Raw genomic sequence first — 25,425 nt, 5'->3', positions numbered from 1 at the left:
TTGCTGAATAATGTTTTCTTGTTGAGGGTCTGCGAGCCTCCAAGATAATGTCTTTAACCCTTTGAGATAAATCTGGGTTATTTGGTCTTATGCAATGTTCCAGGCAGCCAGCTGCAGTGTTTTCAGGTTTGGATGTAGGGTTTTGAAGTTGTTCTGTGTTAACAGTAAGGGAACTAGGGGCAGAGGCCATATTTGTTCCCGAGACATGCTCCTCAGTAATGGGTACCAATGTTGCCTTGGCCAGTCTGGAGCTATCAGGATGATCCTTGGACGGTCTTCTTTGATCTTCAATAGCACCTTGTGCATCAAAGGAAGAGGTGGGAATGCATATGCTGTCAGGTTTTTCCAACTGAAAGATAGGGAGTCCACTTTCCAAGCAAGTGGGTGGTACGTCCTCGTGCAGAATTTTTTCAGTTGGTGATTGTGTGGGGATGCAAATAAGTCTATTTCTGGTAGTCCCCATTTCCCTGTAATGGTTTTGAAGATGTCCGGATGCAGCATCCATTCGTGGGCATCCGTGGTAGTTCTGCTTAGGATGTCTGCTAGTATATTTTCTTTTCCTGGCACAAAAATTGCTTGTAACTGAATGTTGAAGCTCAGGGCCACATTCCAGAGGTCCATTGCCATCCGGCATAGAGGGTATGAATGTGTGCCTCCCTGTTTGTTGATGTACCACAACTGTGGTGTTGTCCGTCCTTATCAACAGTTGACCCTGTCGAAGAAATTGTCTGAATGTCTGAATTGCCAGTTTTACTGCCAGCATTTCCTTTTGATTTATGTGTAGGTGCAGCTGGTCTTGAGTCCATAAGCCTTGTATGCACTTGTCCAGCATGTGCGCCCCCCAACCGAGGTCTGAGGCGTCCGTTGTGATGGTCTGGCTTGGTTGAGTGCTGTGGAAGGGCAGTCCTTTGTTTGATTGACAGGCCTGAGCCCACCATTGGAATTCTTGCTTCAGGCATGGAATTATTGGAATTTGGGTTTCTAGGCTGTGCTTGTGCTGAGACCATAAATTCCTTAGGTACCACTGTAACTTTCTCATATGTAGTCTGGCATGTGGAATCAATATTATGCAGGATGCCATGTAACCCAGGGCTTGCAGGACTTTTCTTGCTGTTAGCTGGTTCTGCTTTGTTAATGCCATGAAGTAGAGAGGGAGTTGCTCCTGTTTTTCTACTGTTAGGAATGCCATTTGTCTTGATGTGTCCAGATCTGCACCCAAGAAGGTTATCCTTTGGGATGGTATCAGCCTTGACTTTTTTATATTGACTGTGTATCCCAGGGCTTGCAGTAGATGAATGACCCTTTTCAAGTCTTTTGTTAATTTGTTTTTGTTGTCCGCTTGTAACAGGCAGTCGTCCAGGTAAGGGTAAATTTGAATTCCCTGAAGCCTGCAATGAGCAATTACTGATGCCAGGCATTTCGTGAATACTCTGGGCGCAGTAGATAAGCCAAAGGGCAATGCTGAGAATTGATAATGCTCTGATCCTGCAAGAAATCTGAGGTATCTTCTGCAATCTAGTCGTATAGGGACGTGCAGGTATGCCTCCTTGAGATCTAGAGTCACCAGCCAAGACTCCTTGCCCAGCATGGGAAGAAGTTGCTGTAGGGTCAGCATTTTGAATTTTGGAACAATGAGGTATGTGTTTAAAGCGGACAGGTCGAGAATAGGTCTCCATTGGTTTTCCTTTCTTGGTACCAGGAAGAGTCTGGAGTAAAATCCTTGCCCTTGTTCCATAGATGGTACCCTTTCTACAGCTCTCATCCTTAGTGAGTTATTTGTTCTAGAGCTTCTGTCTTCTGATTTGGAGGTAGGTTTGGCATTCCTCTCTTCCTTGGTAGAGTATGGAAGTGAAACATGTAACCTTGGTCTATTGTCTGTAAAATCCATTTGTCTCCTGTGATGTAATGCCAGTTTACTGAAAACAAGGCTAGCTTCCCGCCTAAGGGTGCTTCTAGTTGTTCCCTGGTAGGCGGTGCCAGAGCCAAGTCACTGTGATTGTCCTGTGGAAGTGGTGGTGGCTGGATCTGTGGCTGTACCTCGCTGGTTGTTAGCCTGCCACTGACGTCCCCTGTAGGCACGTCTGGATTGACCCCTGCCTCGAGCGCCTATTCCTGCCTCTCTGAGCTCTGGAGGTGTCTGGAAAGGACTGCTCTTTTAACCATGCATGTCTTCTGATCACTGTACCAGTCATGGCTGATCTAAAGGAAGCCTCCAGTGCATCATAGCCGCATTTTAAGGAATGATTACTGACCTGCTGAATGTTATGTACCATTTCCTGAACAGATTTTTTGTCTAATGGTTCATCCGAGGACAGTTTTTTAGTTAACTGGTCTAACATAAATTCCTGATACTGAATCATGTGGAATTGACAGTTCAAGGCCCTAGCTGAAAGAGTAGCAGAAGTGTAAACTTTTTTACCCAATCTCTCTAAGGCCCTAGATTCCCTTTCAGAGGGGGTTTTTGGCAGAGGTAGCTGCTACAGCCTTGGGTCCCTGGGAGATAGTTTCGGGATCTGCAAAGGGAGCCTTATACAAATGATAATGTGTGTCCGGAACCCTGTAGTACCTATCTGGCTTAGCAGGGGCCGGTGGAAGAGAATCAGGAGCAGTACAAGCATCATTAAATGCATCATCCACAACAGTAAGTACTGGAGGAATGGCTAAAGGCCTATGCTGTGGCAAATGCAAAAAGGTTCTAAGCCTTTTCCTAGAATCTGAAAAATCCTGGCCCTGCCATTGAAATTGTTCCCTCATAGCATGCAAGGTTTCCCCAAAAGAAAATTCCTCAGGCGGAGAGGCAGAAGGAATGGACTCTTCTGCATCAGAGTCCTCATAAGGAGAAAAAGGGCCCTCTGTAGGGTTTGAATTATCTGATTCATCAGAGGAGTCATCTGAAGAAACTGGCTCAGGGGGCTCTACTCTAGGCCTCTTCTCTGGAGGTGGGTGAGAGGCCCTGTCTGGGTGTGGTTGGGATCCCCGGATCAAAGAAATGAGATCCTCTGCTAGACTAAGCATTTGTGAACTAGAGCTAGGCCTGTGAGAGGGGGTCTTAGCAGGCACAGTTTTGGTAGATTTTGCTGCTTTAGCCCTGGCAAAGGCCTTAATCGACATGGATGCAGGTGGCCTAGCAGCTCCACGTGCAGGGGTAGAAATATCCAAAGGGATAGTATCAGATAAATCCTGTGAACCTGCAAGAGCGGGTGTGATTTCAGTAGCAGATTCAGCCATGCTGGATGAGGCCTCGGTAGGAGGTAAGCTTTCGGCCGAAGGAAGAACCGTGGACTCTGTTTCAGCTGAAACAGAGACACTCGCGGTTGGCTTAACCGCGGTTTCGGCCGAAACCGCGGACCACGAGTGTCGGTCCTTTTCCTTACGTTTCTTAGATATTTGCATAGTCGGAGGATCCGACGGCATAATGTAAGCAAAAGCGGAGCCGAAAAACTCCTCAGCAAATTCCGACCGACGTCTAAGCGTCCGCCGGTTGAAAGAAGCACAGGCTAGACAAGCTGCTACGTCGTGGTCTGGGCCTAAACAAGGTAAGCAGTAAGAGTGGAAATCTTTATGAGGTATTTGTTTCCCACAAGTTAAACAGTTATTCACTTTTTCTGACATCGGCTGAGGCAAGAATGAGTCCCCAACGGGGTACTTAGCTTTTTAGAAGTCTTCGGTAGTAGTAATCTCTGGTTCTGACAGACCGGCACTTGCGAACAGCTTCTGCTTCGGGCGCCACGCGGCAAGAAAGACTGAGGAAGATGGCGTCGGCTGATACCTTTATACCCGAATAACTGCAGCTATGACGTCGGGTGAAGTGCGACATCAGCCGAGGCCAGACCCAGACTTTGGAATCCGGCCGACCGAAGGGCTGCCCGACGACAGGACAACCCATTTGTAAGGACTGCAGATGCATCCTTGAAGGACATCTAAGATGCTCTCCTCAAAAAAAGGAAGCCAATCTGGTGGTCCCCTGCCATAAACAAACTCTACAACAGTGGAATAAGGTGAAGTCCCGAGACTGGAAAAACTCCCTCATCAGCCTCAGCAAAAGGTTGAGATCCCTCATCAAATCCTCTAAAGCTAGCTATGAAAATCGCAGCAGATAGTAAAGACAACCACAAGGCCTTCTATAGCTATGTAAAGAATCTCCATGGCAATACCCAGACTTGCTCTGAGCTACTGCACAATGGTATCTCCTATACGGAGCCAACAGATATTACAAATACAGTTGCGAACAGATTCAGTGCTAACTTTACCCCCCCCCCCCCCCCAAGGACCAAATCACAATATGGGTAGATTGCCAGGCACCCAGTATTACTGCTGCACAGGTTAAAACAGTACTGTCCAAGGCCAAGAATACAGCTTCTTGGGACCCAACAGTATCCCTGGCTGTGTTCTACATGAACTACAGAGTGCACTAGCACCTCATACCTGTGTGCCTGTTAAATCACAGCCTCACCTCAGGCTTTGTCCCTACCGAATGGCGCACTGCTACAGTCATTCCTCTCCACAAAGGAGGAGCGACTACAGACCCAGGAAACTATCGCCCCATTAGCCTGACGAGTCGGATATGCAAAGCTATGGAACACATCATCATGGACCTAACAAACAAGGATATAGGGAATCTCCAAAACTCTAGATGCTACACAGTATGGTTTTGTGAAGGGTAGATCATGCCTGCTCAACTTGGTTGACTACTTTGAGTCAGTCACCAGAGCTGTGGATGAAGGTAAGGTGGTTCATACAGCCTACCTTGATCTGGCCAAGGCCTTTGATACCATTCTCCACTCAGGAATCATAGAAAAACTTACTAAGCTAGGCATCAAACCCTTTATCACTAGGTGGGTTGCAAACTGGCTCACAGATAGAACCCAGTGTGAAAGTAGCTGACTCCAAGTCAGACTGCTGTCCAGTCACGAGTGGAGTCCCACAGGGTTTGGTCCTGGGTCCTCTCCTGTTTGGTATCTACTTCTTTGAAGTCCAGGCTAACATGAAGGGACTCTGGCTGACAAAGTTCGCAGTTGACTGCAAGTTGGGAGCTATTAACTCCCCAAGTGATGCTGACATCCTACAGAAAGGCTTCAATGAGACCAACAACTAGTGTAAGAACCATGGCCTTAAACTCAGTGCCAAAAAATGTGTCTTCATTCCCTTTGGGAAAAACATGGTTCCCTTGAATTACCACACTGATGGCAGTCGACTGAACATAGAAGACATAAGAGATTTGGGAACACAGGTTGACAGCAACCACTCTTTTGACCACCACGTTGCCACTGTGGTCAGAAGTCCTATGTGGCACATTTCATTACTAAGGGTTTTGTATCCAGGAAGGAAGAGGTCATTGTCTCCCTCTACATCATAGAGTACAACACCCGATTTGGCATGTACCTCACTAGACACCTGCAACAACTGGAGAGGCCACAAAAGTACCTCACAAAGAGGATCCTAGGCCTTAAACACTTGTCCTATATGGACAGACTCAAAACACTCCAACTATTCTCGGTCTCTCATCACCTATTTAGAGGTTATCTCTGCTTGACTTACAAAGCCATGTCTGACCCAACTCTGTTAAAAATGCTACATCTAAAGAAATCCTTATCCCTCCACACCACATGCTTCAGAGATCTCAACCTCATTACCACAATCAACTGAACATGCTGGAGGGACAGGTTCATAACCAGAGACTACCCATGCTATGGAATAGGGTTCCCATACACATCAAGCAGAGCCCCCTCACTGGCCCTCTTCAAGAGGGATGTAGATGAGTGGATGGGAAATGGAAAATTCACCTCGGGGAATCACTCCAGTGACTCTACTCGACAGAGGCACTAGGAACTAAGGTTCGGCAGCACGATGCCAGGGTAAATCCTATGGGCTTGGCTTGTAAAGGCTCCAGGGCCATTAGCCTAGTAGTTTCTGTTGCCTGGCTACATAAAGCTTCACCTCAAAAATTATATGTCAGTTTGACATGTAGGAGTAAAATCTTGAGAGTTCTGAGCATTCTTTGATTAGAGAAATGCAAAATTTAAAAAGGTACAATGGCAACCACTTCTGTGAAAACAAAAAAAAATAGAGATTATGGGAAGAGAGCAAGAGATAGCACCCTTAATACTTACGTTTCCAATTTAGTTTAGATAGGCAGTACACTTTTTCTTAGGGCTAAAAGTTAAATGTTAAGCTACTTTTCAAATCTAAGAGGGGACTAGAGCTAGGAAAAGAACAGATTGCAAACAGTATACATGGAAACACAGGTTGCAACATGCGCTTTAGGATAGACTACCTTAATTTTAGGTTTGGCAATGCCCTTTCGTAGACATAACCAGATTTCAATGGGGAATATTACTTACAAGTGGGGACTGGAACTTGATTTGCATTAGCGAGGATGTGTCAGGGGGATCTAGAAGGGAAAAACAACGTAAGGTAGAGTTCTGCAAAATTATGACTTTGTATGGCACACAAATTTAGCAGTAGGAACGCAGATAACTTGCATTCTATTCCCCAAAGTACAATAACTAATCTAGATTAGATTTCACATTAACATGTCCTTTTAAATTTAAAGCTTTGACACTCTTCCAATAACGTAAACAGATCACACACCGATAAAAACCAAGATAAACATGCAGAACAACAAGTAAAAACAGGGTGGCCCCTGTCACCTGACGGATTGCCAACTGGCACACAGACAGGAAATCAAAATCCAGGATGTTTCCTCCACAGAGAAACTAGTCACCAGTGAGTCTCCCAGGGTTTTGTGCTGGGACCTCTCCTGTTTTACTTCAAAACAAAGTAGATGCCAAAGTCAATGCCAAAGAGCTCTGGCGCATTTACGTTTGCAGATGACTGCAAGCTAGGATCAGTCACTGAAACCCCAAACGACTTGGCAATCCTGTAGGAAAGGATTGCCCTGAATATAAATAATTGGCGCTAAAACGACAGAATGAAACTAAATGCCAAAAAATGAATTACTGTATCCCTTGTGAAGTCATCCACCTGAGGGAACTACCACATACACAATACATCTCACAGTTGATCCAGTAGTTTGGGATTTGGTAACTTATGAGGGCAGTGACCTAATTTTTGAGCTACGTGTCTATTCTTGTAAGTCAGTCCTATATTATATAGCTTACAAACAAAGGGATTGTGTCTAGATTTAGGGATGCTACTGTCCCCCCTTTACTTGGACCTCATTAGGCCAATCACTGAATTCAATGGCCCCTTTAGAATGCATTTGTTCAGACACAAGCAACTGGAACGCCCAGAGAGATGCCTTACTAAAGGTACAAGGCATAAATATATGTCCTACTCTGGGCAGACTCAAAGCCCTGTCTCTATACTCAGTATCCTACAGACTGTTAAGAGGTGACCTGTGTCTGGCAAACAAGGCATCCACTGACCCATTACTGATGGGATTTACTGCACATTAACAAGGCAGATGGTATTAAAATACTCAATCTAGGGATCTTATCCTCTTTCTGCACTATCAACAGAATGGTTTGGAAAGACCGGTATATCTCACAGAGGATATCACTGCTCTGGAACAGACTCCCCCCATCCACATAATACAAAGTTCATCCCGGTCCATATTCAGACACAACTTGGACCTATGGTTGGGAAACAGAAAATTTAACCCATGACTGCCCCTGTATTAGTAATGGACAGAGATCTCCTAAATGCTTTATCCCATGCATGGGTTCCTTCAAAGTACCCATGGCATGATCCCAGGTATTCTCATTAGGAGTAATGTACAATTATTATTCATAGGATGGGTAAGGCCCATGTCTAAACAAATGGGACAGGTTAATATCGAGCACAAAGGGAAAATGGCTAGCTTAAGCCAAGTATTTACCCAAGAACCTACAAAATGAGACAATGGTGCTTTCCGACCTACCTGTTAAAACGAGAAAAATTCCAGGAATGCATAGTAGGAGTTACTAGGAAAGCTAGAAATTTCTTCAGAAAGAACAGCTAGTGAGTAGTATAAAACAAAAATGGTTTAAACACAGTAAAAATGAAAGAGACCTGGTTAAGTAGCAAGAGGAGTTAAGAGAAGGGTTGAAGTATTGCATAATAAAGGAAATCACACAGAACAAGAAAAGCATATATACAGTGCTAAAGACAAAATAGGATAATATGCAGGAGTTCAGAAAGACTGCTGTTAACTATTTTTGGATAACTTCAGAGCCCCCCCAAAAAAGTTTTAGTACAACAACTTGGGTAACAAAGTCTAAAAGGTTGTCACCAAACTTAAGCCTACAACAAGAAAAATAACCAGAAATCCTGTAGAGGTATGTATAAAACAGTGAAATATAGAAATCAAAGAACAGCACAACTGGAAATTACAGAACACAATCATGCCAAGGTTAGAGTTAGATGAGACTCAACAAAAACAGTTAAGATAGGAAGAGAGAGGAGATAAAAATGGCAATGTATAACCAATCTACAGGAAAGTCTCCTGGAAAACGATATTCCTGTGGATGTCTGGAAACTAGGAGGAAAAGTGTTAAAGATCTGGTTTTTTTTTTTTTTTTTTTTTTTAAAGTTGGGGAAGCACCAACATCTTGGAAGAAAGCTGTGGTGATTCTATTATCCAGAGACAGAGACCTGTACACCCAAGCTTGAAATAAACCACAATTATAAAGTGTTTATGCCTACACTACTTAGAATGGTAAAGGGGTGGCCAAAACTGATAGATATGGATCAATGTGGTTTTGAGGTAGGGAGACAGACATTACCAGAATGATGATCCAGAGGGAAGTAGAACGCAAGAAAATACTACGGCTCTTGGTGGTTTTTGATGCAAAGAAAACATGCATGTGACATAGTAAACTGGAATTTTATAACAATGGAAATATTTGCATTCCCTGACACAATAAGGTTAATTTGGAGGACACACAGATCAGAAGCAAAAACTAAACAAAAGTGGGAGGGTTATTTTCAGATAACTTATGTTTCAACAGGGGAACCAGGAGGGGGTGTCCTCTTTCCCGCGTTATTTTCTTTGTATTTAGAACAATTAGCAAAGAAAGGAAGGGACTCAAAATTCTAGAATATGTTTGGTAAAGTTTGCTTTCTTTGAAGATATTTTGTACCTGATAAATCCAGAAAAGGATATCAGTTGTGGAACATTTAAGACAGTTTCATGATTTTTTTCCAAGACATAAAATTAAATAAAATAATAATAATAAAAAAAAACTAAATCATATACTTACCCAAGAAATGGTTCAGCAATATGGGGATATGACAGGATGAAATATTTGTGAGGAGTTGTGTCTTTCAGCTTTTCCCGGTTAAGGGTCGCCACAGCGGAACTCCGGTCCGCTAATGATTGGCAGTAGATTTTTACGTGCAGAGTTGCATAACTTTCAACGAAGGTACGCCCATTAACGCATGTCTCCACACAGAAAATTAAATATTTGAAAGTATAGATTAAAAAAGTTCTGTTATGGCAGCCAAGGATAGGTGGGACTGGACTAAAGTGCACAAACTGGAAAAATGGAATCACTTGTTTATGGACACTGACAGCAAGATACAAGCATTAAAAATGTTTTAGCACCTTTATTTTTATTTACAGGTCAGGCATATTTTATGGAACCAGGGGAGATTTAGCAGATAAGGAGTTGAAGAATTTTATCTGGGAGGGGAAGAGGGTAAGATTTACGTGGGATAAGTTGATCGTTACAACAGAACAAGGTGTTTTGGGAGTACGTCATTTGAAGGGACATATTATCACTTAACAGATAATTAAGGGTCCTAATACATAAAAGAAGCAGAAGGTTATAATTTAAAGTTGAAAAGGGGGGGGGGGGTCACAAAATAAGGAGAGAGTGTGGGATTTGCAATGCAGATTCTCAAAGAGAAAATTAAATAGCCATAAAGATTATACTACTCAAACTTGCAGAAAGAACCAAGTCAACACAAGAATGGAGATTTTGCCAATAGGGATTACTCTAAGTAGGGGTACAGAAAATAGGAGAGTGGGGAATTTACTGATGAAAACTGGTAAAATAATCAATGTAATGGGATCAAATAAGAAAGGGAAGGATAACAAGAGTGAGAGGAGTCCAAGAAAATGTTGGGACTGCAGGCTAGAGAGACTGCTTCGTGTAAAATCTCACCATAACCATAGATGTCCTTCTCTTCCATGTTGCTGTATTCCAAACCCTTGGGTTATCTTCTGCTAGCTACCCGAACGTGCAGCCAGTATACAAAAGTTTCGAGTCATGGCTAGGTACGTGGGAGTTCTGTCAAAGGAGTGTGGGCTATAAGAGTGACATTTGCACATACTTTCCTCAGAACTGAATGCCAGAGTCAGAGTCCAATTACAGGATAGCTGTAAAAGCCCAGTGTCATCCAAGAAGGGACAGTTTTAATTGCAAAGGGGGGTAGTAGTTTGGGAATAGATATTGCAACATGGAAGGGAAGGACATCTATAGTTATGGTAAGATTTTACACAATTATTCTATGTCTTTCTATTCTCATGTTGCAGTATTCCAAACCCTTAGATGAGTGCCAAAGCTCAAAGGAAGTAAGAGCAAGGTGGGCATGGAACTGTTTTCTATGAAACCATGTAGGATTGCCCTAGCAAATCCCACTCTAGATCTGGAGATATAATCCAGTCTGTCGTGCTTAGTGAAGGTATAGACAAATGTCCATTTAGCGGGCTCTAGAATGGAAGCAGTATCCAGTCCTTTAATAGAAGTCTCCAGACAAAGCCATGGCTCTAGTGGAGTGGGCCTTAACTTTTGAATTTAGATCTTTTCCATGGTACATGTAGCAAAGGGACATAGCTGTGGAAATCCAGGCAGAAACTGTTTTGTCACGGCTTTTCTCAGAGCCCTGGTGTGAAAAGAGACAAATTGCTCTGATTTCCTACTGGACCTGGTCTTGTCAAGGTAAAATCTAAACAGTCTGTGATCAGGGAAATGCAAGACTCTTGTTATTCTGGGGATGTGGGAAAAAGGTGGGCAAGTGAACACCTTGGTTTAAGGACAGCTCATTGACCACCTTGGGCATGAAGGAGGGATTGGTCCTCAGGGTCACTATCCTTGTAGAAGAGGATAGAGGGAGGATTTGCCATGAGGACCTGGAGCTCTGACACCCTTCTGGATGATGTCAAAGCCACCAGTAGTCCTTTTCCAAGTACAGTGTTTTAGGGATGCTGGTTCAAAGGGAGCAACCATGAGCTTCTCTAAAACGTAGTTTAGGTCCCATGGAGGTGGAACTGGCCTCCTGGGGGGCCTGAGATGCAGTACTCACTTTGGAGATAACTTTGCAGGAAGACGGAATGCAGGAGGAGAGTCAAGAGACAGACAAGCTGAAATGGCAGCAAGGTGACCCTTAACAGAGGAATATGCCATCCCTGCTTGCAAGAGTTCAAATAGACAGTACAGCACTAAGGGGACCTTGCCTTGCAATAGGTCCCACGGTTTTTGTAGACACCACATGGAGAATCTTTTCCATTTACACAAATAAGATCTCCTAGTATTAGGTTTCCTGGCCTCCTGCTGGACTGTTAGCACGTCCTCAGTGTAAAGGTGCCTGTAAGGGATCAAGACAATCACCCACAGAGTTAGGTTCAGAGATTCCAGATGGGGATGGATTAGGGATTCCTTGTCCTGTGCGAGAAGGTCCAACTCTGAGGTAACTTGTGACGACTGCCCCCTGGCTAAAAGCAGAAGGAGGGAGAACCATTGCCATCTTGGCCAAAAGGAAGTCACCAACAAGATATTTGGTTTGTCCCATTGGATTTTCATTAGGACTTTTTGGAGTACAAGTCTGCATAGCAAGTAAGATTTTGTTACCCCATTTGTTCAAATACCACATAACTGTAGTGTTGTCTGTGAACAATTTCAGAGGTCCATGTTTTAGGATCTGTCAAAAAACTTTCGAGGCAAATAAGATTCCTCTCATGTCCCTGATGTTGACGTACTCCCGCTTGAAGGTGTCTGACCAGATACCCTGCACTCAGGCTGCCTAAAACAGCTCCCCAGCCCAGATCTGAGGCATCTGTGTACATCTCCTGAACTGGGGGAAGGGGCTGTAAGGGGAGTCCTGGGGTGAGTGTGATTTGCTCCAACCACCAGAGGATCTTCTTCAGGCAGGAAATGTTGAAGTCCAAGGGGTGTGAATGTTGGGTCAAGGTTGACCTCGGGCACAACTGATATTTTTCATGTGGAGTCTTGCCAATGGCATTGGGATAGTAGAAGCCATATGGCCCAGTAATCTGAGATATTGTCTGGCTGTCATAGCAGTGGCGTGGAGGACAGAGAAGAGGTACTGCTTTAGGTTTTCCACCTACTGGAGTGGAAGGAATGCTCTCATGACATCTTTCCTTATTCTGCACCCCAGGAAAACTTGGTCCTGGGAAGGATTCAGGTTGGATTTGGGATAACTGATATTGAATTCCAGAGTCTGCAGGACTGAGACAACTTTAAGTTGGTGGTGTAGGGTTCTAGAACATTCTACCTGTATCAGGAGGTCATCCAGGTATGGAAATAATTAGAATCCCTTGGACCCTGCAGTAAGCAATAACTGGAGCCAGACACTTGGTGAATACCCTTCGAGCTGTGGAGTCCAACGGGCAAGGCAGAGAACTAAAAATGTGAGGAAACCACGGAAAAAAAGAAGTTGTGTCTTACCATAACGTTCCATCTGTGTTGTAGATCTTTGTTCACTCATTATAATTACGACTTTGGTTCCGTCCTTGGAACAGATACTGCCGTTTCCAAGCTCGCACCAGCCAAAAATTCTCAACTAAGACCTACCCATAATGTCCCTCTCCTAGTTACTCCAGATTGAGTTTGCCCGCCCCCTATATAACCGGGGCAGTAAATCGAAAAAAAAAATAGTAGAAGGCTCTGTCTGAGCAAATACCCTAAACAGGAGTTCCTAAAGTCCATCAGGAGTCCAGGCAGGGGGAAGGAGGGCAGGAAGTAATGAATGAACAAAGAAACACAGATGGAATGTTATGGTAAGACATAACTTCTTTATCTGATGTTGTAAATCTTTGTTCATTCCTTACTATTAGGACCTAGTCCCCAGCTACTAGAGTCCTGGGTGGCCCTAAGGAAGGATATTCCTGAGCACCATACAACCAAAAGATGCTTATCCCCTGGAGGCCAAATCCAATTTGTAATGAGAGATAAAGGCATGAGGTCTTGCCCAAGTGGCTGCTGCGCAGATATCATCCATAAAGGTTCTGGAATTGAATGCTACAGAAGTAGCCATAGATCTGGTAGAATGAGCCTTTATTCTGGAAAGTAAGGATGGCTTATTTTGTTCGTAAAGATGACGTTTCTAAGCCAGGAGGATAAAGTCACTTTGTTAACAGGTTTACCCAATCTAGGTCCTGCAAAGGCCAAACAATTGCTCAGTTTTCCTGAAAGATTTAGTCCTGTCCAAATAACAATGGAGCTGCAGATGCACATCAAGAGTATGCAAGAGGTACTCCCCACTATTGGAATGCTGAGGAAAGAAAACAGACAGGTCAATAGACTGGTTACTGGAAAATCCAGAAAGGACCTTGGGCAAGAAAGATAGAAGGCAGTACACTAAACACCAAAAGTGTGATAAGAGACTTATGGACCCAAGTGGACAGTGGTCTCACCTTCAATAACCACACAGAAGGATTTCCTGACTGTTGTGGCTATGTGGCTCACCTCATCACTATGGGCTTTTCATCCAGAAAAAAAAGGAGGTCATTGTCCCACTACTCATCCCTCAGACCCATTATAGAATATAATGCCCCATTTGGTATGTACCTCTCAATACATCTGCAACAACTGGAAAAGCAGCAGAAATACCTCACTAGAAGAATCACAGGCCTAAAGCAGATGCCCTATGTTGACTGGCTTAAAAAACTCCAGCTATACTCTGTCGCATATAATCTACTCAGAGGCGATCTCTGCTTAACATACAAGGCCATGTCAAACCCAGAGCTCTTGGACATGCTACACAAAGAAATCCCAATCCCTCAAAGCCACACACTCTAGGGATCTAAACCTTGTCATCACAATAAACAAAACATGCTGGAGGGATAGGTTCCTGACCCAGAGACACCCCAGACTCTGGAATAGACTGCCCATATATGTCAAGCAGACCACCTCTTTAAAAGGAACCTTGATGATTGGATGGGAGAAAGGAAATTCACCCCGGGGATCATGTAGTCACCCTGCTAGACAGGGGTCCAGGGAAGTAAATAGTGTGGGAAGAAATAGCCAGGGAATAGTTATGGCTAGGCTTGTATGTATGTAGGGCCGATAGCCTAGTACCAAACTATGTCCTCCTGCAGGACTGTTAGTCAGAAGAAGGGTCAGTATGAAGGGACACCCTATCCGTGTGAAGATCAAGTAAGGTCTCTTGACACTCTATGCCTGCAGCTCAAACACTCTTTTCGTTGAGTTAAGTGCTACTAGGAGTAAGGTTTTCCATGACAAAAAAGTACAGTTGTGTACACTTACCATAAATGTAGATGTTAGAGTGTATTCACTGTTGCAGTCATCACATTTGGGTTATCTGCTTGGAGGTAGCCCTCAGTCGGCCGGATTAACAAAGTCTTGGGTCCTGCGTTGGTTGCGGTCCCCTCTTCCATGACATCAGGGGTATAAAACATGCAGCCGATGCCATTCCATCAGTTTTTCTTGCCCCAGATGTCAGGTGTCCCCCTAATGGGAAGCAATTAAATATAAAAGTACAAAGATATACCTCCAACAAAAAAGCAAATACACCAAAAAGGCTTTTAAGCATAGTAAAGGAAAGAAGAGGTATAGCCAAAAGTTAGGGAACTGGAGGGAGGGTAACCAGGACTGCAACAGTGATCTACATTTATGGTAAGTGTACACAACTGTACTATGTTCTTCATGTTTCACTGTTGCAGTCATTACATTTGGGTAGATACCCAAAGCTATGGTTGGGAGGAGGAATTTAGATAGCATTAGGGCCAGCTATAAGGCCCTGCAAGACTGCAGTGGCAAAGCCAGCTCTGGATTTAGAGAAAACTGGCAAATGATAATGCTTGGTGAAAGTATGTACAGAACTCCAGGTAGCAGCTTCTAGGATTTCCCTGGTAGGGACGCCTCTGAGAAAGGCTGTACAGGTCCTGATGGAGTGAGGTCTGATCCCCTGGGGGATAGGTTTTCCATGGTGCTTATAGCAGAAATTAATGCAATGGCTTATCCATTTAGAAATGGCTTGCTTTGAAATAGCCTTCCCCTCTGTCCCTGCAGCAAATTCCACCAGCAGTTGTTCAGATTTCCTTTGAGGTTTAGTCCTGTCCAAGTAGAATCTAAGTTGTCTGTGCACATCTAAGGAATGCAGTATCTGTTCCCAATTATTCTGTGGATTGAGAAAGAAGGTTGGCAAATTAATGGACTGATTAAGAGTCACACTGGATACCACCTTGGGCATGAAGGATGGACTGGTTCTGAGGAACACCATGTCCGCATGAAAGATGACGAAAGGCTCCACTGCCATAAGGACCTGTAATTCAGATACCCTTCTAGCTGAAGTGATTGCTAAAAGGAAAGCTGTTTTCCAAGAAATAAATGTTAAGTCTGCAGTAGCAGCTGGCTCGAAAGGAGGTAGAGTGAGTTTCTCCAAGACAAAGTTAAGGTCCCAGGCTGGGGTTGGAGCTCTCCTGGGTGGTCTCAAATTTTTGGCCCCTCTGAGGAACTGCTTGAGCAGTGGATTAGAGAGGAGAGGAGGTTCTGTGTTATAATGAGCTGAAATGGCTGAGGCGTGGATTTTAATGGAGGAAAAAGACAGGCCCTTGTGAAGCATCTCCGTTAAGTATTGTAAAATATGAGGTACATTGGTTCCAGGCACAGAATCTTTTCCATTTTTCAGCCTAAGATTTTCTAGTACTAGGCCTCCTTGCCTCTAAAATGATATTCATCACAGGTTTGCTGAGGGATGGTAAAGGAGAGATTAAGTAAATCAGCCAGGCTGCAAGGTTCAGTGTTAAAAGCTGAGGGTGCAGAATCTGGTTCTCCTGCTGAGACTGCAGGGAAGGGGTCTGAGGCAGTGCCATGGAGATAACCGTGACACACTGTGCAGGAGGGGGTACCAATGTTGGCGCGGCCAGTCTGGAGCAATCAAAGTCATCCTTGGTTTATCCTGTTTGATTTTTAGTAGTACTTTGGAGAGCAGAGGCATAGACTGATAGTTTTTTCCAGCTGAAGGACAGATCATCCACTTTCCAGGCTTGTGGGGAGTCCTTGTGCAAAATTTGTCCAACTGGTAGTTCTGGGGAGAGGCAAACAGGTCTATATCTGGGCTCCCCCATTTGCTTGTCAACATGTTGAAAATCCTTGGTTCCAGTTTCCACTCGTGTGGGTCCATGAGGTTTCTGCTTAGTCTGTATTTAATTTTCCTGGCAGGAATTGAGCTTACAGGTGCACTTGGTAGCTAAGGGGGGTAAGAATGTGTACCCCCCTGCTTGTTTATGTACCACATAACAGTGGTGTTGTCTGTCTTTACCATTAGTTGTCTTGGAAGAATGTGGTCCTCTAAGGCTGTCACAGCATTCTGTACAGCTAACATTTCTTTTTGATTGATATGCAGGTGCATTTGACTTCGGTTTCATTTGCCCTGAATGCACTTCCCTGCTAGGTGAGCCCCCCCCAATGCATAGTCTAATGCATCTGTTAGGGTTTTGGCAGCAGGGGGTGGTGTGAAAGGTATTCCCTTGTTTTGGTGGCAGGCCTCTGCCCACCAAAGGAACTCGAGGAATAGGCAAGGTTTAATAGGAATCATTGTTTCTAGGTCTTGAGAATGTTGACACCATACGCTTTTTAGATACCACTGAAGTTTCCTCATATGCAGTCTTGCATATGAAATTAGAAGAATACAGGAGGCCATGAACCCCAAGGCTTGCAGTATTTGTCTTGCAGATAGCAGAGTTTTTGTGGCCACTTGTTTAAAGTAGGTTGTCAAATGAATTTGTTTCTCTGGCATGAGGTAAGCCATCTAGGAGGTTGTGTTCAAGCTTACTCCCAGGAATATAATTTGTTGACGGGGTACCAGGTGTGATTTCTTTTTGTTTATGGTGTACCCCAGACAAGTTAGAACCCTTTGTACAAAGGCCAGATGCTTCAAAAGTATGTCCTGGCTTTCTGCCTGAATTAAATAATTGTCCAGGTATGGGTATATTTGAATATTTCTTTTTGTCTGTAAAATGCAATAACTGGAGCTAGGCACTTTGCGAATACCATGGGCGCAGTAGATAAGCCAAAGGGCAGTGCAGAGAACTGACAGTGTGTGTAGCCTGCTTTGAAGCGTAGGTATCTTCTGCAAGATTCCCTGATTGGGATGTGCAGGCATGCTTCTTTTAAATCTAGTTTTGCTAATCAGGCATCTTTGCCTAGCATAGGAAATAACTGGTGAAGAGTCAGCATCTTGAATTTTGGAATCTCCAAAAAGGTGTTTAGATTAGACAGGTCCCGGATAGGATGCCATGAATTGTCTTTTTTTGGGTACCAGGAAAAGTCTTGAGTAGAAACCTTGTCCCCCTTTTCCTCTTTTGGTACCAGCTGAATAGCCCCCGTGCTTGAGAGAGAAAGCACTTGCTTTTGGGCCTCTGCCCACTGATTTGGGGGTAGGTCCGGCCACCCGCTTGGCGTTGGCAACCCGTGGAAACGAAATCTGTATCCGTGGACACTATTTAAAACCCATTTGTCCTGGGTAATGAGTTCCCAATTCTTTGCATCTTTCCCCCCAAAGGGACAGTCAGTTGATAAGTGCTTGGAAATTTTAAAAGGAAGTCATTGAGACAGTTTACCATGGGGGGGGGGGTCTTATTCCCAGATTTGGAAGTGGAGCCCCCCCCCCCCACTGCTTAGTTCTGTGTCCCCTGGGACTGAAACCTGGGGGTTTTGCTGTCTGGGTTTGGCTTGAGAAGACCTGGAAGGGGCTGGAACAGACAAATTCTTAGAGGGCCAGTGGTTACTAAATCTAGGAAGCTGAACTTGTAAAAAATCTTTAAAAGTTTGCATAGATTTAGTTTGATCTTCCATCTTTTTAAGAACTTCCTCAGCCTTGTTGCCAAACAGGTGGTCCTGATTTAAAAGGAGCATCCAACAATTTAGCTTTAACATGATCAGGCAAAGATTGCTCTTCAAGCCAAGCATGCCTTCTGAGCACAGACCCAGTAACAGCAGCCCTGCAAGAGGCCTCTAATAAATCAAAATCACACTGCAAATTATGTTTTCAAACTTGTTCAGCAGAATGCATTAACTCCTGTAATTCTTTATTTTCCACACAGTCAGGAATCAACATCATTTTCTGTTTAAGCAATCCAATAACATGTTGCTGATACTTTAACATATGAAACTGGCAGTTTAAAGCCCTAATGGCCCAGGTTGCAGAAGTGTAAACCTTCTTACCCAATCTATCCAGCGCCTTGGAGTCTTCTCAGAAGAGGTAGGATTTTAGCAGTAGAAGCATTAATGCTCTTGTGTCCCTGTGAAATAGTCTCTGGATCTGAAATAGGATTTTTAAAAAATAACTTGTGGGACTCTGGGACCCTGTAGTAACAGTCAGGTTTTCTGGGAGCAGGAAGCAGGGAATCAGGGGCCAAACTAGACTCCGAAAAAGCATCAACAATGTCTAGTACAGGAGGAATAGCTAAAGGCCTATGCTGAGGTAGGAGAAGGAAATCCCCAAGCCTCTTTTTTGAAGTCAAATCAGGTTCAGGAAAAAAGATTGGCCCTTCACGAGCCCAAACTGTGTGGGATCCAGTGTTTGAAGGTTGCCAATGTCTGTTTCATAATACGTTCCATGGCCTTGCAAATCAGGCTCGTCAGACTGACGGGGTAGTAGATGTCCTTCAAGGATGCATCTGCAGTCTTTACAAATGGGTTGTCCTGTCGTCAGGCAGCCCTTCGGTCGGCCGGATTCCAAAGTCTGGGTCTGGCTTCGGCTGGTGTCGCACTTCACCCGACGTCATTGCGGCAGTTCTTCGGGTATAAAGGCATCAGCCGACGCCATTTTCCTCCGTCTTTCTTGCCGCGTGGCGCCCGAAGCAGAAGCTGTTCGCAAGTGCCGGTCGGTCAGATCCAGAGAATACTACTACCGAATACTACTTCGAAGACTTCTATAAAGCTAAGTACCCCGTTGGGGACTCATTCTTGCCTCAGCCGATGTCAGAGAAAGTTAATAACTGTTTATCTTGTGGGAAACAAATACCTCAAAGATTTCCACTCCTATTGCATACATTGTTTAGGCCCAGACCACGACGTAGCATCCTGTCTAGCCTGTGCTTCTTTTAACTGGCGGACGCTTAGACGTCGATCGGACTTTGCCGAACAGATTTTCGGCTCCGATTTTGCCTACATTATGCAGTCGGATCCTCCGACTACACAAATAACCAAGAAACGCAAAGAAAAGGACAGACACTCGTGGTCCGCGGTTTCGGCCGAAACCACGGTTAAGCAAACCACGAGTGTCTCGGTTTCGGCCGTAGCCGAGCAAGCGGTTCTTTCTTCAACCGATAACATGCCTTCTACCGAGGCCTCTTCTAACCTGGTAGAAACGGCTTCTGAAATCCAACCTTCTGTTGCGGTTTCACAGGATTTATCAGACACCATTCCCCTGGATATCTCTACCCCTGCACGTGGAGCTGCTAGGCCTCCTCCAGCTATGTCTATTAAGGCCTTTGCCAGGGCTAAAGCAGCCAAAGCATCAAAACCTGTGCATGCCAAGCCCCCTCTCACAGGCCCAGCACCAGCTCCCATATGCTTTCTTTGGCTGAGGATCTCATCTCTAATTCGTGGAGCCCAGCCTCATCCAGACAGGGCCTCTCTCCCTCCTCCAGAAAAGAGGCCTAGAGCAGAGCCCCCTGAGCCAGTATCCGCAGATGATTCCTCTGATTACTCCGAACATACAGACCCTCCTGAGGCTTCTTATTCTCCTTACGAAGATTCTGATGCTGAGGAGTCCATCCCTTCAGCCTCTCCTCCTGAGGAATTTTCCTTTGGGGAAACCTTGCATGCTATGAGGGAACAATTTCAGTGGCAGGGCCAAGATTTCTCAGACTCTAGAAAAAGGCTTAGGACCTTTCTACATTTGCCACAGCATAGGCCTTTAGCTATACCTCCAGTTCTTTCTGTTGTGGATGATGCATTTAATGATGCTTGCACTGCTCCTGATACTTTACCTCCGGCTCCTGCTAAGCCCGATAGGTACTACAGGGTCCCGGACACTCATCACCACTTATATAAGGCTCCTTTTGCAGATCCAGAGACTATCACCCAGGGTCCAAAAGCTGTAGTGGCTACTTCTTCTAAAAACCCCCTCCCCTCTGAAAGGGAATCCAGGTCCTTAGAGAGATGGGGTAAAAAAGTTTACACCTCTGCTACTTTGGCAGCTAGAGCTTTGAACTGCCAAATCCATATGATTCAATATCAAGAGTTTATGCTTGACCAATTGACTAAAAAGCTGTCCTCTGAAGAATCTTTAGATAAAAAGTATGTTCAAGAAATGGTACATAACATACAGCAGGTTAGTAACCATTCTTTAAAATGTGGCTATGATGCACTGGAGGCTTCCTTTAGATCAGCCATGACTGGCACAGTTATCAGGAGGCATGCATGGTTGAAAGAACAGGCATTACCAGACCATGTCAAATCTAAGCTTTTGGATGCACCTATGGACAAGGTCAATTTATTTGGTTCCCCTGCACAGCAGGTACTAAAAAAGATGGAAGAGAAAGCAAAATCTGTGCAGACAGTGAAAGATTTCTTGCAAGTTCAACCTCCAAGGTTTAGCAGGAACTGGCCCTCCAAGAATTGGTCCTTTCCAGACTCCTCTAAGGCACAAAGAGGCAGGAATGGGCGCTCTAGAGGCAGAAACCAATCCAGGGGTGCCTTCAGGGGTCGCCAGTGGCAGGGTAACAACCAACGAGGCACGGATACAGCCACCACCACAACAACAACTCAACACAGTGACTTGACGGTGGCACCGCCTACCAGGGATCAACTAGAAGCACCTTTAGGCGGAAAGCTAACCTTATTTTCAAGAAACTGGCACTGCATTACAAGAGAAAAATGGATTTTGCAAACTATAGACCAAGGTTACAGATTCCATTTCCATACTCTACCAGGAAAGAGAGGAATGCCGAACCTACCACCTACTCAAAGGACAGAAGCGCTAAAACAAATATCTCAATTATTAAAAATGAGAGCTGTGGAGAAGGTACCATCTATGTAGCAAGGGAAGGGATTTTACTCCAGACTCTTCCTGGTACCAAGAAAAGAAAACAAATGGAGGCCTATTCTAGATCTGTCCGCTTTAAACACATACCTCATTGTTCCAAAATTCAAAATGCTGACCCTACAGCAGCTTCTTCCCATGCTGGGCAAGGAGTCTTGGCTGGTAACTCTAGATCTCAAGGAGGCATACCTGCACGTCCCCATAAGACCAATTTGCAGAAGATACCTCAGATTTCTTGCAGGATCAGAGCATTATCAATTCTCAGCATTACCCTTTGGCTTATCTACTGCGCCCAGAGTGTTCACGAAATGCCTGGCATCAGTAATCGCTCATTGCAGACTTCAGGGGATTCAAATCTATCCCTACCTGGACGACTGCCTGATACAAGCGGACAACAAAAACAAACTATCAGAAGACTTACAAAGAGTCATCTACCTGCTACAAGCCCTGGGATATACAGTCAATACAAAAAAGTCAAGGCTGATTCCATCCCAAAGAATAACCTTTCTGGGTGCAGAACTGGACACATCAAAACAAATGGCATTTCTAACTACAGAAAAGAAAGAGCAACTTCCTCTCTACTTCTTGGCATTAACAAAGCAGAACCATTTAACTGCAAGAAAAGTGCTACAAGCTCTAGGCTTCATGGCATCCTGCATAATACTGGTCCCTCATGCCAGGCTGCATATGAGAAAGCTACAGTGGTATCTAAAGAATTTGTGGTCCCAGCACCAGCACAGCTTAGAAACCAAAATTCCAATGATCCCATGCCTGAAGCAAGAGTTCCTATGGTGGGCTCAGGCCTGCCAATCAAACACAGGATTGCCCTTCTGCAAAAATCAACCAACACAAACCACCACGACAGATGCCTCAGACCTCGGTTGGGGGGAACGCATGATGGACAAGTGCATTCAAGGCCTATGGACTCAAGACCAGCTACATCTGCACATAAATCTAAAAGAAATGATGGCAGTGAAATTGGCAATCCAGACATTCAGACCTTTTCTCCAAGAAGGCCAGTTGATAAGGACAGACAACACCACAGTTATGTGGTACATCAACAAGCAGGGAGGCACACACTCATACCCTCTATGCCGGCTGGCACTGGACCTATGGGATGTGGCTCTGAGCTACAACATTCAGTTACAGGCAATTTATGTACCAGGGAAGGAAAACATTCTAGCAGACATATTAAGCAGAACTACAACAGATGTCCACGAATGGATGCTGCATCCGGACATCTTCAAAACCATCACAAGAAAATGGGGATTACCACAAATAGACTTGTTTGCATCCCCATTTAATCACCAGTTGAAGAAATTCTGCACAAGGACTTACCACCCACTTGCTTAGAAGGTGGACTCCCTATCTTTCAGTTGGAAAAGCCTGACAGCATACGCCTTCCCTCCACTTCCTTTGATGCACAAGGTGCTTCTGAAGATCAAAGAGGAACGTCCGAGGATCATTCTGATAGCCCCAGACTGGCCAAGACAACATTGGTATCCACTGCTGAGGAGCATGTCCCGGGAACAAATATGGACACTGCCCCTGATCCCATTACTGCTAACACAGAACTACAACATCCTGCATCCAAACCTAAAAACTCTGCAGCTAACTGCCTGGAACATTACATAACAGCAATCAACCCAAATTTATCACAAAGGGTTAAAGACATAATCCTGGAGGCTCGTAGACCTTCAACAAGAAAAAATTATGCAGCAAAATGGAAAAGATATCTCATCTGGAGTACTGCAAAAGGGCAAGATGTGACACTGGTGAACATAGCCAACATCCTGGAGTACTTGGCGGAGCTCTTCCATACAGGCCTGTCCTACTCTTCCATCAAGATTCATGCATCAGCTATATCAGCAGAATACAGCTTGGATCCTCCTGTCTTCTCGCATCCTCTGCTCAGACAGTTTCTGAAAGGAATTAAAAATGTAAAACCTCCCAGGAAACCTCCATTGCCAGCATGGGACTTGAACTTTGTGCTAGAAAAGCTGACTCTTCCTCCTTTCGAACCAGCAGCAACAGCAGAATTACAATACTTATCCTGGAAGACCGCTTTCCTGCTGGCAATAACTTCAGCAAGAAGGGTCTCTGAACTACAGGCATTAATGGCAGTACAACCCTTCCTAATCTTCCATCAAGATAGAGTGTCCATGAGAACAAATCCCACATTTATGCCTAAGGTGGTATCCAGAGTATCTTTAAATCAGGCTATCCACCTTCCTACATTCTTCCCCAACCCACAGAACAGGGGAGAAAGGCTCTTACATACCTTGGATGTACACAGACAATTACGCTACTACCTGGACAGGACAAAAAACAATAGAAAAACTGACCAGCTTCTGGTAGCATATGCAACAGGGAAGGAAGGAAATCCAATTTCTAAACAGACAATCTCCAAATGGATAGGAAATTGCATTAGATTTTGTTACTCCTACCATGGAAAGAAAACTCCAGGGAACATCAGGCCTCACTCCACAAGGGCTACAGCCACTACCACAGCTTTCTTACGAGGAGTGGCTACCAAGGACATTATAGAGGCTGCTACTTGGACCTCCGTGCATACATTTGCCAAGCATTATAACTTACCTCTATACTCTAGATCCCGTGCTGGTTTTGCCACTGCTGTTTTGCAAGGGATCCTAACTACACCATAATCTCTTCTCATTTCCTCCTCTCCTAGTTTAGCTATGGTATTCTACCCATTTAGAAGACTGCAGATGCATCCTTGAAGGACATAGTACAGTTTTGTACCTACCATAAATGTAGATGTCCGAGAGGAATGCATCTGCAGTCAGGATTACCCACCCTCCTTCCCCTCTGAGGTACTCCTAGGGTATTTGCCAATCTTCAGCTAGCTTGGGGGGGATCTATTATGGTGTATTTGTTTGTATATATGTACATACATGCTTATTTTATGTGTTTGCTCTCTACTATTTGGAATCTTTGGCATTTATCCAAATTTAGCCATCCTAGAGGGCATCTGGCATCTGGGGCAAGAAACACTGAGGAAAATGGCGTTGGCTGATGCCTTTATACCCGAAGAACTGCCGCAATGACGTCGGGTGAAGTGCGACACCAGCCGAAGCCAGACCCAGACTTTGGAATCCGGCCGACCGAAGGGCTGCCTGACGACAGGACAACCCATTTGTAAAGACTGCAGATGCATTCCTCTCGGACATCTACATTTATGGTAGGTACAAAACTGTACTTTCCTGTGATCCAAGGTGGATCCCCCCTTGTGGAGTGGGATAACTATAGCTGTGCGCCATTCAGTGGGCAAGAAGCCTGAGGTGAGGCTATGATTAAACATGACACTTAGGTGAGGTGCCAGTTCATTTTGTAGTTCATGTAGTACACAGCCTGGGATGTCGTCTGGTCCTATGGATGCTGTGTTCTCACCTTTGGAGTGGGCGTTTTTACCTGTGTGGCTGTCATTACCGGAATTTGGTAATCTTTCGGTATTGAGATGTGCCCTTTAGGGGGTGAGAGGGGGTTGAAGTTTGCACTGAATCGATCTGCCAGGAAATTGGCAATATCCTTGGGATCAGTACATTTAATGCCATTCTGTTGTAGCTCAGAGCAGATCTGAGCATTGCCATTTAGATTCTTGACATAGCTATAGAATGCCTTGTGGTCGTCTTTGGAATATTTGGCAATTTTATTTTCATAACTAGGTTTAGAGGATTATATGAGGGATCTCAGCTTCTGGTTGGTAAGGGAGTTTTTTGCATCCTGGGATTTTCCTCTTTTCTGCAACAGTTTCTTCCTTTTGTTGTAAAGTTAGTTTATGGCAAGGGACCACCAGATTGGCTTCCTTTTTTGGAGGAGTGGCTTGGTTCTATTGGGGTTGGCACGATTCATGCATTAGTAGATGTGCTCGTACAGTGTCTTATGTAGGATTTAGCAGTCGAACTTTCAGTTCCCGTCTGCATGGGTGTCATGAAGTTGGCTTTGGAGAAGTTTTTTTACACAGGTTTCCTTACTGGAGGGTGGGAGTGGGATGTGGATGTCAAGGGTGTTTAGTTTATGGTCAGACCTGACCAACGAGGGAACAAGCAAACACACTTTAAAAATAAAGGCGAAGGCAATATATATTACAACTCCATAACATTATCACTATTCATGACATAAGTGGACACTGCAATCTGCAGTTTGATGAAAAGCCTTTACAAGGTCTCAGTGCCCTAGACGTACACTCCAAAATGAAACTTT

General features: G+C 44.5%; 1 protein-coding gene across 1 annotated transcript in view; it reads right to left on the bottom strand.

The window, feature by feature from the left end:
• Positions 1 to 25,425, bottom strand: part of CALR3 (calreticulin 3) — a 274,016-nt gene that overhangs the window by 110,909 nt on the left and 137,682 nt on the right. The window lies entirely within an intron of this gene.

This window comes from Protopterus annectens, chromosome 13.part0 (assembly GCF_019279795.1).
Source record: "Protopterus annectens isolate FY-2018-M chromosome 13.part0, PAN1.0, whole genome shotgun sequence".
Classification (NCBI taxonomy): Eukaryota; Metazoa; Chordata; order Ceratodontiformes; family Protopteridae; genus Protopterus; species Protopterus annectens.
Note: the sequence above shows the minus strand (reverse complement) of the source record. Positions and strands in the feature narration are given on the sequence as shown.